The following is a 22,449-nucleotide window of genomic DNA, read 5'->3' as shown; positions in this document are numbered from 1 at the left end:
GTCATAATTTGTATTAAATTTACAAAATTTCTAGAAAAAATTTCTTATATTTTATTTTATTATTTATTTATATTAAATTAATTTTACTGAAAATATTTTTCCTACAATATTCAATCGTCGTCTAGCCTCGAGGTTGAAGTGAGAACATGTATTGTAATTTTTCTATGTCAGGTTGACGCTGGAGGTTTTGTTGTGATTTGATTTTGATATTATTATTATTATTTTTTGTCTTGACTAGTTTTTGCGTTTACGGAATTTCTCCTTTCACACACATACTAGGTAATAATCGTCATTGACCTTTGGAGTGGCCTAGACGCTCGAGTTATTGTGATTTGATTATTATTATTATTATTATTAGCATATCATTCATCCTATACATAGAATAAAATAATATATTATTTAATAAAAATATCATAATTATGTTTAATTTTTTTATATTATATAAAATAAAAGGGATTTTTTTTAAAGTCCCTGGTATTAAAATTTTATATCATAAAAGACACCAAATATTTTCTTAATGTCTAAGGTCTCTCAATTTGATTCAGAGAAATTTCTCTCCAGAATTTCTTTGGACCTCTGAGAGAATTTCTCTCCAGAGAACTAGAATTTCTCTGGGAGGTTTCCCTATTTCTCATACCTTCCAGAGAATTTCTCAAAGAAAATTTACACAATGGCCAAAATCCCTGAGAATTTCTCTTGATAGAAATTTTTTCCAGAGAAAATGAATGAAGAATTTCTCTGAATCACTTTAAGGCAGAGAAATTCTCTCAAAATCAATGAAATTCCTAAATAAACATTTTCAGAGAAATTCTCTTTAACCCAGAGAAAATTCAGTTCAAATAAAAAAAAAATTCAATCCAAACAAAGAATTTCTCTGGTCCAACCCAGAGAAAATTTAGTTCAAATCAAAATTTCTCTAGTCCAAACACACACCATATATATACAACACATTTATATATATTCATACATATTTGAGTGGATTAGCTAGGAAGCGGTCCGAACCAGGCCAGGAGTAGGACCCGTGTGGAACAGTGATGAAAGTGCCGAGATTGAGCTTGTTGTTGAGGACTGAGTCAATGTCAAGAGAACCATCTCACCTTCGAAGAACCCAGAGGCTGACACGTGTACGATTTCGGAGACGTCCGATTCGTCCTACCCGTCTTCTCTCAACACTGACCCGATCTGGTCAATGTACTCGTTGACCCATTTTGGCATTTCGGATCCGGGCATGTCGAAGCACCGTTCTGGGGACGAGAAGGAAGAAGACGATGAATTAGACTTCCTTCGCCGTCGATCCACGGCGGCGGCGCTCCAAAACTCAACCTATCTGGGGGTTCTACCAGCGGTCACAGCGTCGAGGCTTCTCCGAGAAAAATTAGATGACGACCCGACTAATTTCTCGTTGAATGATCATTGTTTTGATAGGACCTGAGGGTCTGAGTTGTTAAACAAGGAAGACTCGCGATCAAAGAAATCAGAGAGATCGAAACCACAACAAAAGATTCGATTCTCGTCAATGAAGAAGATGGGGTTTCCAGCTAAGCAGGGATTACAGGGAATGTAGCAATGGTTGAAGATGGGTATCAAAAGGGGCGCTCGTTTGACTGCGTTTCTGGCGATGTTGAGGGCTTTTTCTGGGTCGGAGGGTCTGAGTCCCCAACGCTTTGACCAGAGAGCGTTGCGTGATTGAATTAGAGAGAGAGAGAGCAAGAGAGAGCAGCAAGAGAGAGACAGATTACATCTAATGGTGAAAGTGAAAAGCTTAGAAATGTGTTCATGTGTGCAGAAGGAGAAAGCGAGAGACTGGAATTTCTCTGGATATATGGGTGTAGGATTAAGGGATCTTAGACATCACAAAATAATATTGTGGATCTCTTCCATCTCCAAAAGTGGAAGAGGAACCTTAGATTAATTTTTCCTAAAATAAAAGTTAAATAAAAGTTAGTTAATCGAGATTTTCTTAATTGTTTAAAATTAAGAAAATTAAAAAAAATTAGTATGAGATATTGATCATAATGATTCTCACTAAAAATCTCATTTTGCTTATGTAAATGAGAGTATAAGATTCATTTTATTAAAGTGAAACAATTCACTTTTTCCTTATTTTCTCGATGTGGGATTATAAAATAAAAGTAAAATGAAAGCTAGCCAATGAAGATTTTCTTAATTGTTTAAAAGTTAACAATTGTTTGGGGGAAAGTTTATTTCGAATCAAGCAATTTTAGCCGTTTAATTTTTAATTAGGTCAATCTTTAATTTATTTCGAATTAAACAAATTTAACCAATATATTTTGATAAAACTGCTAAAATCACAGTTAAACCAGTAAATCAGTCAAACCGAAAACGGTTTACCCTATTGGCTAGGTCAAAGGATCAACCAACTTATATAAAAATTAATTAATTAAAAATTTTAAATTTTATTTTAATTTTAAAATTTAAACTGTCTTGAACTGAAATATACACAACACTATAATATTAAATGGAAGCATAAGATTTATATAGTGAAACAACTCATTTTTTCCTCCTTTTCCTGATATGGGATTGTAAAATAAAAGTTAACAGTTGTTTGGAAGATAAATTCGTTTCTAATCAAACAATTTTAGTCGTTCAATTTTTAATCAGATCAATCTTAGTTTATTTCAAATTAAACAAATCTAAGCAATATATTTTGATAAAACAACTAAAACCGTGATTAAACTAGTGAATCAGTCAAACCGGAAACGATTCAGCCTAATTGGTTAAGTCAAATGACCAACCAATTTACAACAAAATTAATTAATTAAAACCGTTACATTTTATTTTAAAATTTAAACCATCTTGAACTAAAATATGCACAATACTATAATATTAAATAAGAGTATAATATTCACTTTATATAAGCGAAACAACTCACTTTTTATTTTTTTTTAAGATGTGGGAATGTAATTATTTTAAAATTAAATATTATGAGAGTTTCAAAATCTCATGCAAAATTATTTTTAAAATCGAAAACGTCTATGTGGGATTGTACAATAAAAGTTAAATAGAAGCTAACCAATGAAGATTTTCTTAATTGTTTAAAATTAAGAAAAAAAAAAAATTGGTACTAATTAAAAAGTTTCTTACTAAAAATCTTTTTTTACTTATATAAAAGGGAGAATAAGATATCACTTTATATAATAGAAATAATTCACTTTTTTTTTTCTCAATGCAGGATTGTAAAATAAAAGTTAAATGGATATATACATTGGATTGCATATTGAAACTGTGGTCACAAAAGCACATTCACATTGCACCTTTACATAGCACGGGTGATATGTTAGGAGTTTTGCACGTGTTCTTAAACACACACACAAATGATATTGATTATAGGGTTTCGCACTAAAAATCTTCTTTTACTTATATAAATGAGAGCATCTGATTCACTTTATATAAATAAAAGAATTCACTTTTTCCTTCTTTTCCCGATGTAGAATTATAAAATAAAAGTTAAATGGAAACTAACCAATAGAGATTTTCTTAATTTTTTAAAAGTAAGAAATTTTAATAATTTATATAAATTGGAAAATAAAATTCATTTTATGTATATGAAACAATTCACTTTTTTTCTTTTCTTTACTTTTTTTTTTCTTCATATTTGGAATTGTAAAATAAAAGGTTATCGGAAGCTACCCAATAGAAATTTTCTTAATTATTTAAAATTAAGAAAATATAATAATTTTAGAATGAGAGTTTGGACCTTCTAAAAAGCTTCTTCCTTAAAACTTCCTTTACAAGATTCATTTTATATAAATGAAACAACTCGCTTTTTTGTTCTTTTCCGATGTGGGATTGTAACACTTTACATAAGTGAAACAGCTCACTTTTTTTTTTTTTTTTTTTTTTCTTCTCGATGTGGGATTGTAATTATTTTAAAACTAAATATTATAAGAGTTTCAAAATATCATATAAAATTATTTTTAAAATTAAATGGAAGTTAATCAATGGAGATTTTTTTAATCGCTTAAAATTAAGAAAATAAAAAAAAATGAGTGAGATATTAATCATAGGGCTTCTCACTAAAAATATATTTTTGCTTATATAAATGGGAGCATAAGATTCACTTTATATAAACGAAATAATTAACTTTTTGCTTTCTTTTTCCAATGTGTAATTGTAAAATAAAAGGCAAATGAAAGCTAGTCAATGGAAATTAGAGAGACATAGTTTAGGTTGGTGAATTAATCATACTCGATCATTTTGTAAACTCATATGCATATTAAAAAAAAAAAAAATTCAAATTCATTCTAAAGTCATGTTCATGTGATTTCAATGTATTTATTTTTAATAAAAAAAATATATGATCTATTTATAAAATTATATATACTATTTATTTTTAAAAATTAAATATAATAAAATTACGTGATTATAAACGATAGTCTTGTTCAAAGTAAATCAAACTTTAATTTGTCCAGAATATTACTAATAAAAACTGAAAACAAATTAAAGTCAATTAACTGACCTTTTCTCCTCTCCGACACGCGCCTTGTTACATTGTCATCCATGTGGTCATAATCGTGGAATTAACTTGCATCATTGCATTTGAAACAAAATATTATATTAAAAATATAATTAATTGTAGTTATACGAGCAAGATGGACCCAATTGGGAGAGATGGGCGATGGTCTCCAAATTTCAAAACCCTTTTATTATAATAATAATAACATTAATTATTAAAAAAAGCCTTTAAATTATATGAGTTGGCCTCCTATTAAAGAGACATATTTTCACCGTATAGTTTGGTGAACCATCAATCTAAATTATAAAAAAAGCTTCCAATCCAAACTAGTCCAACCTAAACAATTCACTGCTATTCCAACCTAAACTATAATTTTTTCTTTCTTTTTTTGATGTGGGATTTTCAAATAAAAGTTAGCCAATGGAGATTTTCTTAATTGTTTAAAATTAAGAAAATTAGTATGAGATATTAAAACTCTCACAAGGCTCCTCACTGAATGAAATGAGAGTATAAAATTCTCTTTATATGAGTAAAACAACTCATTTTTTTCTTTCTTTTCCTGATGTGAGATTATCAAATAAAAATAATTATTTAAAATTAAGAAAATCAAGAAAATTAGAATGAAAGTTTAGAACTCCTAAAAGGTTTCTCATTAAAAAAAAGTCTATTTTTCTTATATATATATAGATTATTATTATTTTGTCATGAACACTTTGTCTTGACTAGTTCTTGGGTGTATGAAATTTTTCCTTTCACACATATTAGGTAATAATCATCATTGGCCTTGGAGTGGCCTAGGGGTGTAATTTTGGCCCGGCCCATGTCAGGCCTTGTAGGTTCTTGCCAAAAAATCGGGCCGGGCCATAAAACTAGGTCCAAGTCCAAGCCCAGGCCCAAGGGTATTCGGATTTTGAGCGGGCCAGTGGGCCAGGCTGCGAGCGGGGCCTTTGGGCTTGGGCCTAGACTCGGGCTTTGGGCAGGCTTAGGCGGGCCTAAATAATTTTTAATTTTTTTTTTAATTTTTTTCACCAAAATTTTATTATTTTTCATTAAAAATAACACTGGGCCTCAGGTGGCCCGAGCGGCCAGGCTTTTAGGCTGGCCTTGAGCGGGCCAATGGGCTGGGTTTCAAAACGATGGCCCAGGCCTTGGCCCAAGGCCTCGGGCTGGGTTTGGGCTCCGGCCTAAACGGGTCGGGCCCACCTCAAACCGTGGACGGGTTTCGGGCCGCCCACGGGCCAAAATTACACTCCTAGAGTGGCCTAAGGGCAATCACGTGCTTGATGAGATCAAATTAATAATATATTATTCCAAAAATACTTATCATAATTAAACCTGTCACTCGGTTAACCTTTTGAGATTAATCTTTGATGTTTTTTTTTTTTAAAACAAAACATTTGTTTTTAATGACATGACTAGGGGGGATTTTTCCTTACCTCTCTTAGGCCTCGTTTGGCAAGATGCTATTTTAGTCAATTAGTCAAAAAGTTACTAAATTAGCCAAAAAGCCAACAACCCATACCAAAAAGTCAAAGATTCTCTTTTCTCTCTACTTTTTGCACATCTTTTCGTAATTAGCCAAAAAATCATCCCAAACATACAAGTTTTTTTTACCTACCTTTTTAGCCAAATAGCCAAAAAGTTACTAAATTAGCCTGTTCCCAAACGAGGCCTTAACATTTATTTAATTTATTTTTCTATGTAGTCTGTCTTTCATTAATCCCAAAATCATTGAAATGTAATTTGTCTTAAAAGTTATTGCAGAAAAATATTAAATGAGAACACAAATTTTGAATTTTCAGCGAAATGTCATGCTTTACTTATGATGATTATATTTATATATTTACTATAATTTATTATGTCATTTGTCATCAATATTTTAATTTAACAATCTCATTACTTAAGTCTGTTGTCAATATTGTATTAATGTGATAAACAGTGTAATATCATTACAATTTGAGTGCTTGAGTCTAGACCTATTGTGGAATTCACCATTGAATTTTTGTTTGGGCTCATTAAACTTTTATGTTTTTGTATTTCTTTTTCTTTTTAAAAAAACTAATTTTTTAGAAAGATCTACTTAACTTTTATTTATTTATTTAAATGATAAAAAATTTTTTACCAAACACATCAATTTCGTTTAGTCATCATGCAGTTTAATTTAATGGATTTGGACAAGGCATGGGTTGGAAGTATTCAATCGTCTAGCCTGGAGGTTGAATTGAGAATATGTATTGGTGTAGTTTTTCTATGTAAGTTACGCTTGAGGACTGATTGTGATTTGATTTTGATATTATTATTATTATTATTTATCATGAGAGTATTTAACACTTTGTCTTGACTAGTTGTTTGGTATATCGAATTTCTCCTTTTAGTGGCCCAGGGGGAATCAAGTGTATCATGAGATCAAATTGATGACACATTATTCCAAAAAAACTTATCATAATTAAACTTGTCACCCAATTAATCTTTTGATATTAACGCTTGAATTTTTTTAATATAAACAAAACATTTATTTTAATGACATGACTAAGGGGATTTTTTCTTACCTTTCTCAACATTTATTTAATTTATTTTTCTATGTAATCTGTCTTTCATTGACCCCAAAATCATTAAGATGTAATCTGTGTCAAAAATTATTGTAGAAAAATATTAAACATATTTTGAATTCTCAGCCAAATGTCATGTTCTACTTATGATGATTATATTTGTATATTTACTATAATTTATTATGTTTGTATGTCATCAGTATATTAATTTAACGATCTCATTACTTATGTTTGTTGTTAATATCCTATTAATGTGATAAACAACATAACATCATTACAATTTGACCGCTTAAATCTAGATATATTAGTAATAGTATCTAGAAATTTGTGAGAAATAGAACTCAAAGCTGATCATACTTGTAAGTTATTTTTATTTTTGTTTTTGTTTTTGTTTTTTTGGTAGGGTTGGTTGCTTGGGCAAAATATCAAAAATAATTGGGGGATTAATTTTAAATTACAATTACAATATAATTAGAAAGAAGGCTTTTTTTTTTTTTTTTTTTTTTTCTGAGTTGTGGAAATCACCATTGAATTTATGTTTGGACTCATTAAACTTGTATGTTTTTGTATTTTTTTTTTTGGTTATCTTTTTAAGAGCTAATTTTTTAGAAAGACCTACTTAACTCTATTTTTTTTTAATAATAAAAAAACATTTACAAAACACATCAATTTCTTTTAGTCATCATGGAGTTTAATTTAATGGATTTGGACAAGGCATTGGTTAGAAATATCCAATCTTCTAGCCTGGAGGTTGAAGTGGGAACATGCATCAGTGTAATTTTTCTATGTGAAGACGAATAGTGATTTGATTTTGATTTTTTATTGTTATTATTATTATTATTTTGTAATGATATTCGGCACTTCATCTTGACTAGTTGTTGGGTTCACACATATTAGGTAATAATCAAGCATTGACGGTGGAGTAGGGTTGTAAACGAGTTTGGTCGAGTCAAATTTTAATATGTTTAGATTTATTTATTAATATTTGAATTTGAGCTTGAGTTAAATAAAAATTTAATGAATCAAACTCGAGCTGAATTAACCTAGACTTGACTCGAGTTCGAGCTTGTTCACGAGTTTTAACGAACCAAAAAAATTTATAAATTCATATTTGCGTATAAGACTAAAGTTACAATTAAAATTTTGATTATATAATTATATATACAATATGTATAAACATACTTGTGAAATAGAGGAGAAAATATTCTACCTTTCATAATATATTGAATCAGAGTATACAGCTTTATACCAGTGACATCCTATGATTGTGCTAAGCTATTCTAGGAATCCATCTATAATTGGTATCTTAAAGATTTACAGTAAATACAATGCATTTCTGTTTCCTAGTTTATCCCATTGATATTGGGATAGCCTTTGTCTTCTCAACACTCCCCCTCAAGTTGGAGAGTGAATGTCAAGAACTCTCAACTTGCATATCATGGTTGAGAAAGCTTCATTTTCTAATGGCTTGGTGAATACATCCGCAAGCTATTTTGCCGAAGCAACGTGTTCGGTTACAATTGAGCCGTCTTGTATTTTGTCTCGAAAGAAATGACAATCCATCTCTATGTGTCGGGTTCTTTCATGAAAAACTGGATTGGCTGCTATATGCAGGGCTGCTTTGCTATCACAATATAATAATGCTGGTTTCGGATGCAATATTCGCAAGTATTTCAACAATGAGCGTGGCCAAGATAATTCACAACATGTACCTGTCATGGCTCTATATTTGGCTTCTACTGAGGAGAGGGATACTGTTTTTTGCCTCTTTGTCTGCCAAGAAATAATAGAAAATCCCAAAAAAACGCAGTAACCCGTGGTGGATCTACACGACATTGGGAAACCATCCCAATCTGAATATGAAAAAGCTCGTAAAGATAAATCATTTTGAGAAGAGAAGAACAAACCTTGGCTTGGACTACTCTTCAAATAACGCTACATACGTAAGGCAGCGTCCATGTGCGATTTGCGTGGTGCATGCATGAATCTGCTTAACACATGCACCGAATAAGTGATATCTGGCCGAGTAATAGTCAAATAAATTAGGCGTCCAACAAGCCGCCTAAATGGAGATGGATCTCTAAGTAATGCACCTTCATCCGAGAGTTTGACGTTTTGCTCCATGGGAAAGTTGACAGGTTTAGCTCCCAATAATCTACCATCCTTTAGAATATCCAAAGTGTATTTGCGTTGTGATAGGGAGATACCTTGCTTTGAACGAGAGATTTTAATGCCCAGAAATTACTTCAAATGACCCAAATCTTTAATCCGGAAACGACTGTGTAAAAATTGCTTAAGAGCAGATATAGTAGTGAGATCATTACTCGTAATAAGAATGTCATCAACGTATATCAACAATGCTATAAAGGATTTGCCGTTTTGACATGTAAACAAAGAGTAATCTGTTTTGAATTGAACAAATCCAACAGCGTGAATAGTTGTAGAGAATTTGGCAAACCATTGACGAGAAGCTAGCTTTAAACCATACAACGACTTGTTGAGGCGACATACCAGATTTGTCGCAAAAGACGAGGAGGTGGAGACATAGAAATTTCCTCATGGAGATCACCATGAAGAAACGCATTGTGGACATCCAGTTGATGAAGAGACCAATGTTAGGCAGCGGCCAGAGCTAATAAACAACAGACGGTAATCATCTTAGCAATGGGAGAAAAAGTGTCGTGATAATCGATACCTTCCAGTTGTGTGTATCCCTTGGCAACGAGACGAGTTTTGTAATGCTCGATGGTGCCATCCGAGTGCCGTTTGATCTTATAAACCCAATGACAACCAATAGGCTGTTTGCCACGAGGAAGAGAAGTGAGAGACCAAGTGTTGTTAGCGTCCAAAGTGGCCAATTCAGATTGCATGGCGGCAAGCCAATGAGAATGAGAAGCAGCCTCATCATAAGAAGAAGGTTTAACATCCTGACTAATAGTAGCAACAAAGGAACAATGCTGTGAAGAGTAACGATGATCAGAAAGAAAATTGCTAAGAGGATACCGCGTTCCTTTGAGTGGACCAGATGACGAAGACGACAATGGGAGGGTAGTGGTGACTTGGTTGCAAACATAATCATGTAAAGCTGGTGGAGGAGCATGAGAATGGTGAGAATGGTGTAAGGGAGGAGCAGGAGCAGGAGAAGTGGGACTGGGTAGAGTGGGACTGGGTAGAGTGGGACTAGTGGGGGCTTATTCCGGAGTTGTAGTAAAAGGGAGAGGAAGCGGGGCGGGGGAAAAAGAGACCGAAGAAGAAAGATCGGACACAGAAAGAGAGAGGACGGGGGCAGAAAGAGGGAGGGAAGGCGAAGAGGAAAGGGTCTCAAAGGGGAAAACATGTTCATGAAAAACAGCGTCATGACTAGTGAAGACTTGATGGGTGGTAAGGTCAAAGAGCTTGTAAGCTTTCTGGCCATTCGGGTAACCAAGAAAGACACAATGGGTGGCTCGAGGAGCAAACTTATGAGGAACATTCACAGTTGTGGTATAGGCAAGACATCCGAAAACCCAAAGATGAGAATAGGAAGGGACCTTGCCATAGAGGCGTTCATAAGTTGTGTGACGAGAAAGAAGGGGTGTGGGCAAACGATTGATTAGATGGACAACAGTGAGGACACATTCGGCCCAAAAATGGACAGGAAGATGAAACTGGAAACGAAGGGCGCGAGCTGACGCAAGAACATGGCCATGTTTACGTTCAACCACCCCATTTTGTTGAGGAGTAGAGACACAAGAACACTGGTAATGGGTGCCCTCTTGTTTAAGAAAATCCCTCATAGCATAGAATTCAAGTCCATTATCAACCCGGATGTTAGCGATAGAGGCACTGAATTGGGTTTTGACAAAGGAAAAACAAATTAGCAAGTTAGTGTTGAGTGTCACTTTTGTTGTGCATAAAAAAGACCCAGGTGAATCTAGAATAGTCATCCACAATAGTCAGAAAAAATTTTGCACCAGAAAGGGTAACAGTTCGATATGGACCCCAAATGTTACAATGAATTAATTCAAAAGGCCAAATACACGAAATAGAACTAACAGAAATTGAAAGCTGACGCTGTTTGGCGAGTGCACAAACATCACAAGGTTTACTTGATTGAAAAGAAAAATTTAACAAGTGTCTGGCCATAAAATCTAAACGAGCGGAAGATAAATGTCCCAATCGGTGATGCCACAAATCAGTAGAGGAGAGGACATGAGAACAGGATGGACGCATGGGCAATATTGAAGACTTGGCTGCTAAGGATCGGCTAGGAGCTGGTGTGTCTGTTGTTAAGGCAACCAAGTAATAAAGTTTGTCGTGTTCTTTACCCAAACCAATCGTCCTCGTCCTCATCAAGTCCTGCAAAATACACCAGGAAGGGAAAAAAGTTACGGAGTAATTTAAACTTCTTGTAACTCGACTCACAGACATCAAGTCCACCTTAAAAGATGGCACGCCAAGCACATTTTTTAAAGACAATACTGAGTTCAAGGGTAAAGTTCCAGTGGAGAGAATCAGAGCCTGTTCTTCACTTGGCATGATAACTGGTAGCAAAGAAGTATTCTTACAACTGTTGACAAGTAAATTTGGAGATAAAGTAATATGGTCAGTGGCACCACTATCGATAATGAATCAATGAGTGTACAATGGTACGTGTGACAAACCTACAGCAGTACCAACAGTGTTGGCCTGAGGGGGTTCTTGACCATTCACGATAGATAATATTTGCTGGAATTGCAAATCAGAAAGTCCATTCATAGTTGATAGCATCTCCCGCATCGTAGGGCCCTTCGTGACAGTATTTGCTGAAGGCTGAGTGCTAGTGTTGGGTTTGAAACGAGTACCCCCTGGAGTGGGTTTGTTTGATTTATGGCGTGGGTGTCTTGACGAATACCTATTCAATTTCTAACAAGTTTCTCGCACATGATGATCTTGATCGCAGTAAGTACAATGTAATGGCTTGTGATTAGGTGAGTTGCGATTATCTCTGCGAACTACCATGGCTGTGGTCTGGTTATCCCTGCAAACAACCATAGTTGCAGTCTCCGTTGTCTCACGTGCAGTGCCCACGTTGCGCTGCTTCACTTCTTGTACAATGGAGGAGTAAGCCTTGGTGACATCAGACAAGGGATCCATCAAAAGGATTTGCCCTCAGATTGCGCTGTATGATTCATTGAATCCTATGAGAAATTGCATCAATTTGCGACGCTTATGATCCGCCCCACAAGAGCAAACGGTGGCATTGTATGAGCCGAGTTCATCTCATAATCCTTTCAGTTTGGTGTAGTAAGCCGTAACGCTCATTTGATCTTGGGCGAGACAAGCGATGTCCCTCTCAATCTGAAAAATACGAGGGGCATTGCTTTGAGAAAAACGATCCCGAAGGTCGTCCCATACCTCCTGGGTAGTGGTTGAATAAATGACACTTTCGGCAAGATTCGGTGTGAGAGAATTGAGGATCCAAGATAGGATCATATCATTGCATCATCTCCATGATGCACGGTCGTCTGGTTTAGTGGTGGTAGCCGGCATGGCTATGGTTCCATCGATGAAGCCCAACTTAGATTTGGCATTCAAAGAGATGGTCATAGCTGGGGACCAAGTCGAGTAATTATCCCCATTGAGAGGCTTAGAAACGAGCACCATTCCAGGATGATCAGAATGATGGAGAGAAAAAAGATTGGCGGTGTCGGTGACAACGGTTGATTTACCTTCATCCGAACCCCTTTCGTTTACCATGATGGTGGAAAACGGTGAAATGAGGTAGAAAAAAAAGCTAGTTTTTTTAAAACCTGCTCTGATACCATGTGAAATAGAGGAGAAAATGTTCTGCCTTTCATAATATATTGAATTAGAGTATACAGCTTTATACAAGTGACATCCCATGATTGTGCTAAGCTATTCTAGGAATCCCATCTATAATAGGTATCTTAAAGATTTACAATAAATACAATGCATATCTGTTTCCTAGTTTTTCGTATTGATATTGGGATAACCATTATCTTCTCAACATACTAAAAAAAAAAAATCAATATTTTACCAAAATAATAATATCTACCATCACTATTATATAAATATACTATCTATAATTAACTATTATTTAGATTTAAATTTTTTAATTATATAAATAACATATTTATCTTATTTTTTATACATATTTTTATATTATTTAATATATAAATAATAAATGTTAAATTAGTTAGTTAATGAGCCGAGCTTTATTATATTTGGGCTTATTTATTAAAAATTTAATGAGCTCGAGCTCGAGCTCGAGAATGCAAAACAAAAACAAAAAAAATTAACGAACCAAGTTCGAACGAACACTTAGCGAGCCGAGCTCAAGCCTGTTCATAAACGGCTCTATTCATTTGCAGCCCTACTGTGGGGATGTCTTTTGGAGTACCGACACGTGGCAAGGTAACGCCGACGTGTCAGCCGAGGTGCCACGTGTCAGGGTCATGACGCCGAGGTGATCTCGGTTAAGCCGGGGTTATCTCCGAAGATATCGGAGTTCGAGAAAAGCGGATAAGGGACAAGAGTCCTAGAATAAAGAGGAGACTTAGCCAAGATAAGGATAAAGCTCTTAGGGAGTTTATCTTTATCTCTGAAGGAGTCCAAAGTAAGTACTGAACAGGAATCCATAGAAGTCAGGCTTCTATTGAGATTAGGATTGAGGTAATTATAAAAGAGAGGAACCCCCGTGGGTCTAAGGTATGCAATCAATGTTCTGTCTGGTGAGTTAAGCACTATTGATTATCTTTGAGAGATATACTGACTTGATCGTCGGAGTGCCCCCAGGTGGACGAACCACCGCCAGAATCTTCTCTTTCTATTACAGGTTAGCCAGGTGTCATCTATTCTGCCAAGTGTTCTCCAGCTGAATACTGAGTCGGGCAGTGTAATCAGAAAATCACTCACACAATTTGGCGCCGTCTGTGGGAACGAAAGGAGAATAGATGGCCAGTAACGGACAGAAAGAAAAGGTTGGGGATGACACTCCTACTGGGAATGGGAGACCTATTGACCTCGATATCACAGGAGACGAATGCAACGAAGAAACTTGTGATAAGAATCACGGAGAAGAGAACGTTGGCCAGGAGGGCGACGTGCCGAAGAAATCAGATCGAAGCGAGTATTATAACGAGGACGACCTCCAGGTATGGAAAGATAGGTGCCTGCGGAGGGACGAAGAGGTAAGAGATATGGCAAACAAATTGGCAGACCTACAGTCGGTCGTCAATTTTATAATGCAAAATAACGTCATGCTGCCACCATTCCCGCTGCAGGACACGCCGATTCCCGCGGCCAATACCCAGAAGGGAGGGCAGAAAACAATCCCCATATCCCCTCAGCACAACGGGAGCAAAAGATACTCTCACCGACTTTCTAGGGAGGTCGGACGATGAGAGTCAAGAAGAGAAGAATCATGGAGGACGCATCGCACAAAGGAGGCAGACCCCAAACACTACAACAAAATACACATTTGGCGACTAAATTTTTAGTCGCCAAAAGTACAATTTTTAGTCGCCAAATGATTTGCCCGACTAAATATTTTGGTCGCTAGACTGGTCGCGGACAACTTGTCGGGGAAGGTATTGGCGACTAAATTTTTTTTGGTCGCCAAAAGTCCTATAAATGGCGACTAATTTTTTTAGTCGCCTAAAATAAAATTTAGTCACCAAAAATCTTATTTTCTGCTACTAAAACTTTGGTCGCCAAAACTTGAAGTATCTATGGCGACCAAAGTTTTAGTCGCCAAAGGGTTTTTTCCATCTTTTTATTTTTTTCATTTTTTTTTTAGCTACTAAATTCTTAGTCGCCTAAAGTCTACTTTTATTTTAGCTACTAAATATTTAGTAGCCAAAAGTTTTTCTCCATTTTATTTTTATTTTTAGCTACCAAATATTTAGTAGCCAAAAGTTTTTTCCCATTTTATAAATAAAATTATCTATATACTGATAAAATTAGCAACCATTCCACAACACATTCACATTTCACTTTCAACCATAAAAAAAAAAAAAAAAATCATATTTAACATCAAATTAATATTTCCAAAAAAAATTCTATACAAATCAAGTATAATCCAATCTCAAAAATATAATTCCATACATAACAAAGGATTAAACAAAATTAATATCTAATTGTTAAAATCTGGAAACATAAGGAAAAGCTGGCTCCGAGGAGGTCCCAACATGCATAAATTTGAAGTGTCTTAATACAGTCTCATTAGTATAAATTGTCACAGGATATTCATGAATAGCAGATGCAAATAGTCTACACAAAAATGTCTTAACATGCAGCAATTCAAGTCTATATTTCTCAATTCAATCTCTGCTCAGATTCATATAAGGCTAGACTCGACTCTCAGCAAGTCAAAATAGAGAACTGAGAGTAAGCACAATTGCTGTCAAAACAATCTGATATCTTTAAAATGACCCGCTTCTTCCACTAATAATTCATTGACGACCATATGGAGACCCATATCCAGGAGGTGGTGATCCAGCATTGTTCTTGAACTGAGTGGGTTGTGGTCTTGGTCTAGCCTACTCTGCGAATATAACCCATCCACCCAAAAACTACACAATCAACAAGACAAAAATTCATCATTCTCAATACCCAATAAATTAATCATCAATATCATAACAATAAGTAGCTGAAGGAGCCCCCTGGCATAGAAAATGCATATAGTATTGTGCTGGTGATATGGGAAAACAAGAGTAATTTTGAATGTCATGAATTGTCAAGGCCACTAAATCACACAAAATGAACAATAATCAACATCTAATAAAAGTGTACACGTCTTCCGTGTTCCTGCCACTAGAAGATCACTCATTTCAAGGGTATTATCAAAACACAACATGAACAATGACCACTCTCTAGTAAAGGTATATAGTTCTTCCCTTTTGTGTTCTTGCTAAGGCCATCAGAAGGTGTAGTTGACCATTGACATTTTTCTTTTACATAAGAAAAGTTTAACATTCAATATCCATACAAGTAATTCAAACTTTACACAGCACAGCCTAAGGGACATTGTCTTTTACATAGGAAATTCAAAATCCATACAGATTATTCAAGCTTTAAACAGCACAGCCTAAAAAACAATCAATTCACAAAACTCAACATGCCAGAAGTCATCATAAGAAATAAAAATACTAGAACTCAAATAATTCTACCATATATATATATATATATATATTCTAAACCACTTTGAGAAATAGTAGAACTTTGTTAGCACGCTCGTTATCCAACATTTTAACATAAGTAATTTGTGCCATAAGATACTTCGTAATAAATTTTGAGCACCTGATTTTCTTCTTGTGCTTCACTTTCTTATGAGGAATCAAACAGGTAACTACACAGTCAGAAACATGGGATTCATTTTCATAGTTGAATATGAATTCTTGTTTGAGCACAATGGTGTGTCTCAAGACCCAAAGGTTTCTTCCTAATATTGTTAATGAATTGGAATTTTCAAAAAATAAAAATAAAAAACAGCAGGGAATGGGGGGCATTCTTGTTAAAGGGCAATCCATTTCCTTAACAGTAATCCTGACACATAATTCCAAACCATCATTTTCCAGCTACTTTTGTTTGTGCAAGGGTGTTTTTATGTGCATGAAGTATTTGGGCTAAAGTCACCTCACCTTGCCATCCATGCCCTTTATACCTTCTGCAGAGTCTTCTACTGTGGCATATCCTACGAAACCAAATCCAATGTCTTTGAAAGAGTGTTGCAGCAGAAATTGACAGTCTAAAAATAATAATAATTTGAATACAATTTTGTAAAGCACAATATATAATTTGAACACAAAATATTTACTTGTTAGAAACGGAAGGTCGTTTTCCCTAACAAGTGTTTAGATGACAGTGTTATGTCATCAAAAGATTTTTCCAACACAACTTCACCACCATGACCCCAAATAAACATAATCTCACCCACAGCATCCCATCCATTATTATATATATATACTATTGTATAAAGTGAACATGTTAATTTGGTGTATAAGTCTTTTTGAAGCTGTGGCTGTGTAACACTAAAAAACTGAATCTTATCCACAAAACCATGTCTCACCCATAATTCCCAAACAATATCTCGTTAATGTTGCAACATCCTCTAAACTTTCTCGATTATATTTCTTTTTATTTACACGTGTGTATATGTAATGGGTATAAGATAGAACTGCACACATAGCACGTACACCTGCGGCTAGAAGTTGTTCATGAGGGGATAGAACTGCACACATAGCATGTACACCTTTTCCAAACATGAACTGCAGTTCTTGTACTTATTCTTCAAAAGAATTTACATAGTTATCTCAAATTTAAACAAAATATTTTCAAGCCAGGTTTAATTTCCAACCAGAAAATTTAATTTTCTGTTAAATTGCTTACCCATGCTGCAATATTTAACAGACCTTGCTCCATTTGGTAATGGTAAAAGGGGTGGAAAAATGAAAAGATGACAAGAGGGAGAAAAGGGTATCTCTACTCAAAATTTGACACTGTAAAAAATCATCAAGGGGTGAAAGTATTACACCTTTTATACCATGTGTCAGTTCATCCAAACTTATGTACATGTATGATGAGTAGAACCATTTCAATGAATGTGTCTGTGCATATCTAAGCATCCAATAGACTTCTGAAACTTTGGACACTGACCTCACTTTGATGAGCAATTACAGATTGAATTGGCTTGGTGACTGATGGAGTCCGGAGATCCCATATATGCAGATACTGATCATCCCCAACTGAACCAAACAAGTATTCATGCCTCAGATGCCATGCTACATCTTCTACAACACCTTCATGAACCTGTTTCAGCAAATATCAAATTTTATAAATCACCAATCAACAATTTTATTTATGTACTATGATTACTATGAGATAACAAAATATAGTCATTGTTTTTCCTAGCTAGCACATCTTATTCAGTGCATGCATCGATTTACTAGATGTTTCAGTTCTTGTAGCCTTGAAGGAATGCTGTGTAAACTGTGTCACATGTTTGAGGCAAACTAAACATGATGTAGTAAAGGTTGCAGCTGAGACTTGTTAAAACATGTAGCTGCCAAGGAAACATTATCCAAAAAGGACTAAAACGTTAAGAAATCATGGAATGTCCACGGTCCATCAACATGATTAATAGCAAGAAACAAGCTTCCCACCTGGGTTTGACAAAATCAATATCAGGATTATGAGCAGCAACTGCAAGTGCAAGGCATCCTCGAAGAGATTATGTCCACGGTCCCATCAAAACGTTTAGTGTTCATAGTTTCAAGTATGACACATTGTTGTGTATATTAAGTTTAATTGTCAAATTCATCTTAAGAATTTAGACAAGAATTAAATACACTTGAGTTCCACGTCAATTCCATGTGATCCACGTGAGATTCATGAGAGCTTCACATGATCGAAGAAAGTTATTTGATATTGACATGTATTTTTGCATCCAAATCCCTAACAACAATTAATAGTTGGACCTAATTGAAACCAATTAAAAAATATGAAGTTCAATACATTACAATTAAAACTATAAGGACCAAAGTAAAATCCACTCCAAACTATGGGAGCACAAAAATGTAAATATCCAGTTCCCAATGGATGTCCAGATGCACCTGAATTTGGCCACTTTTTTTATGAATGCATTATTAAGAGGGACAGAAACCTGTAAATGGTGTTCGATCCATAATGGGAATATGTAAGCACCATCTATCAAAAATCCTTCATATAAGAAAAAATATATATGACAACAGGTAGGTGTTATTGTTATGCCACCAAATTGTGGCAAAACTGCCTATAATTTTTAGTCCTGTGTTTTCTGCAGATTTTTTTTCTTCCTCTTAAATAATGGGAAGTTCAGCTGTCCAAGTTGTTTATTGTGATGTACCAATTGAAGTCTTGTAATAACTAGGACCAAATACAATCAAAATCTTATAGTTCAATTATTCAACATATCATTTTATTATTCAACAAACCCAAGGTAGGTAGGTAACTGCCCCAGTGGCCACTCCCAAATGTAAAAACATAAGAACAACTTCGTACAGGGGAAGCTACAATGCATAGAGTTATTGTATCCTAATTAAATACTCCTTTGAGTGTAAGTACATTAAGAACTTGAAAGCTCAACTGGTTTCTATTTTCCAGCATAACAGCCACAAACCATCAACTGCCTATTTCTGACCAAATTAATTTTGTCCAGGATTATCAAAGTAAAAAAGCTCAGTAAATAAGAAGGCTATATTGGTTTGACAGCAAGTCAATGTTGATCAGCATGACTGATGAGATTCTCAACATAGAAAAAGGAAAGATCCAAAACTCCTGAGTTGTAGATCAATGACAATGATGAAGAAGACAATTCACAAATTCCTTATCAAAGTTAAGTATCTTGCATCTATATAAATCATTGCAAAAATCAGCCTTACTTTGATGACTGTCACATTCTTGGAGAACAAACAGAGCAGTGTAACTAGGAGGTCCATAATAAGTAATACTTTTTTTTTCCCTTTCTTTATTATTCAAATTCATACATCTCTGTGAAGGTAAATACTTACACACAGTTAAGCCCTCAAATTCAAATTCAGAAAACAAAAAGGAGGATGAGATTTCACAGTGACTCAAGCTTTTGTTATGCATAAAAAACTCAAAATCATTCAATCATGAGCACGAATAGCTATTAGGATCACAAAAATCACTACCCCCACCAAATCAAAGCAAGACCATTTTTTTTTTAATAAAAAAACAAATCAAATTGAAACCTATTTGCTTAAATTGAGTAGGATTTGAAATATAAAACTCAAAAAATAGTAAAAAAGTCAAAACCCATATGTAGAATACAGAGAAAATTTCAATCCTATCAAGCGAAGAGGACTTCACAGAATTGAGTCCTAAAATTTTCCATTAACTTACCTACTAATAATATTCTTAAATTGTTCAGTACCTTAAATCAATTGCTATCTACCTAATAAAACCCTAGATCCGAGATGGTGAAATGGGGAAATAGAGGAAGAGAGAGAGAGAGAGAGAGAGAGAGAGAGAGAGAGAAACCTGAATATGGCTGGGAGGGGGGCCGCGATGGTGAGCGACGGTGGCGAGAGCCGCAATTGTGAGCGGCGGTAGCGAGAGCAGCGATGTCGGTGGTGGAAGTTCGATGGTAACTGTTAGCAGGGATGGTAAGGGTGAATATATTTTTGGTCGTGTGTCTATGTGTGTAAGAGACAGAACATAGTCTAAATAGATCGGGCGCCAAAAATAATTTGTTTCCCTCTCAAACAAAAATTTCAACCTTTCGCGACTAAATATATATTTGGTCGCCAAATAACAATAAAATTCATTTTTGGCGACTAAAATTTTTGTCGCCAAAAGTAAAAAAATAATTTTTTAATTTTTAATCGACAACTAAATGGTTTAGTAGCCAAAAGTCAACATACAGCGACTAAGATTCTTTTTTGTCACTGAAAATAAACGTTTGGCGACCAAAAGGTAAAAAATTAATTTTTTATTTTTCTTTTGGTGACAAAATGATTTTAGTAGCCAAAACTTAATATACGGCGACTAAAAAAAAACCAATTCTAACATTTTTAGCGACGAAAATTTTTTTTAGTAACCAAAAACCAATATGCCTCGACTAAAAAAATTTAGTAGCTAAATATTTTACTTTTGGCGACTAAAAAAATTAGTTGGTCGCCAATTTCATAACTTTTGGCGACGAAATTTCTTTTGGTCACTAATTTTGGTTGCCGAATGCGTATTTTGTTGTAGTGAAAGGACATCAGCATGTTCAGGGGCAGGCACTATGCTTCGACATAACTCATGGAGAAGGGTCGAAAAGGGCTCACCACGAGGCCGAGAGTAGTATACCAAAAAGACTAAAGTCAAAAGATAGCCGAGCTCCTGGGCAAAGCAAAGAAGACTTAAGAGATTACCTCAAGAGGAAGCAACAGAATGCCTACGCCGAGGTAACCTCCCCAGATAAGCCGAGGACACCATTCTCGGTGGAATTAGACAGGTTTGAGGTGCCGAAGAGATTCAATATGCCAAGGTTTCAAATATACGATGGTAAGTCAGACCCCAACTTCCACGTTGGACTATATTTGAACTCAATGGCATTGTATAGTGGAAACGAGCCGTTGCTCTGCAAAGTGTTCCCCTTATCTTTCGGGGAGATTGCATCAGATTGGTTCCACAAACTACCGAAGGGAAGCGTGAAGACTTGGGAAGGCCTGGCCGAGATGTTTGTGGCTAGGTTTGTGACAAACAAGCTGCAGCCACTAAGGATGGACGCATTGATGGCTCTGAAGATCAGCAAGGATGAAGGCCTTAGGGCCTATGCAAAAAGATACTATGAGGTGTTCAATCGAATACCCGAATGTAATCAAGAGGTGGCAGTCGTATCTTTCAAGAACGGCCTGAAAGACAACTGTCCACTACGAAAGTCTTTGGCAAAGACACTGCCAAAGAGTATGGAAGAGCTTATGGCGAGAATCGAGAAGTACGCCAGAGCCGAAGAAGACACGTCAGGAACCAGGGAGATAAAACAAGAGAAAGGAAACGGCCCGCCGAAGCGAGGCCGAGGTAACAATGGAACGAGCAGGCAAGAGGCAGAACTGAGGGCCACACAAGCAGTAACAACTGTGTTCTGAATCCCAATTCCCAAAGTTCTGGATCAAATTCGGAACCAGCCCTATTTCAGAACGCCAGAAAGGACTCCAAGAGAGTTCATGGGAAGAAACATTGGCAGGCATTGTGCCTACCACAATGAAGATGGGCATACAACTCAAGGTTATAGAGCCCTGAAAATATATTTGGAAGACATGGTGAGACAAGGACATCTGAGAGACCTTGTTGATGAGACCAGGACAAGGGAAGAACGGGAAAGGTTGCCTCAGGCACAGCAGCCCTACCTCCCCCAGCACAACAGCTGCAGGTAGGAGGACCTCGGATAATCAACGTAATCCACTCGAAGGTCAACGAAAACGAAATCCGAGGAGAGACCCAGAAAGTGAAGCACTTGCAACATGTCTACCAAGTCGGGGAGAAAAGACATCGGGCAGAAGAGTGCCAGGGACCAATGATAACCTTTGTTGAAGCCGGCCTAGAGATGGTCCAGCATCCGCATAACGATGCCTTGGTAGTATCCCTCCAGGTTGGGGAGTGCCAAGTGAAACGCATCCTGATTGATCAAGGCAGCTCTTGCGACATCATGTACGTCCGATGTTACAAAGAGCTCGGCCTTCACCCAGATGATATGGAACAATCCAATGGCCCAATGGTTGGGTTCAATGGAACGCCGACATGGCCACTGGGAACAGTAAGCTTGGAGGTACAGGCTGGCACCAAGAAGATCAAGACAGAATTCACCATCATCGACACACCCTCCCCTTACAACATCATCTTGGGAAGGCCATGGTTGCAGGCAATGGGGGCAGTTCCCTCAACATTGCATCA

General features: G+C 35.8%; 1 long non-coding RNA gene across 1 annotated transcript; it reads right to left on the bottom strand.

Annotated features, from left to right (window-relative positions):
• Positions 1-16,964: 16,964 nt before the first annotated feature.
• On the bottom strand, positions 16,965-20,271 carry LOC145801320 (uncharacterized). The gene is made up of 2 exons (XR_014342632.1): positions 20,050-20,271; positions 16,965-17,817 (listed from the first exon to the last, which is right to left on the bottom strand). It is a non-coding gene; the product is annotated as an uncharacterized LOC145801320 (long non-coding RNA).
• Between the last annotated feature and the right edge of the window lie 2,178 nt (positions 20,272-22,449).

This window comes from Camellia sinensis, chromosome 10 (genome assembly GCF_055761805.1).
Source record: "Camellia sinensis isolate YWXY chromosome 10, ASM5576180v1, whole genome shotgun sequence".
Classification (NCBI taxonomy): domain Eukaryota; kingdom Viridiplantae; phylum Streptophyta; class Magnoliopsida; order Ericales; family Theaceae; genus Camellia; species Camellia sinensis.
Note: the sequence above shows the minus strand (reverse complement) of the source record. Positions and strands in the feature narration are given on the sequence as shown.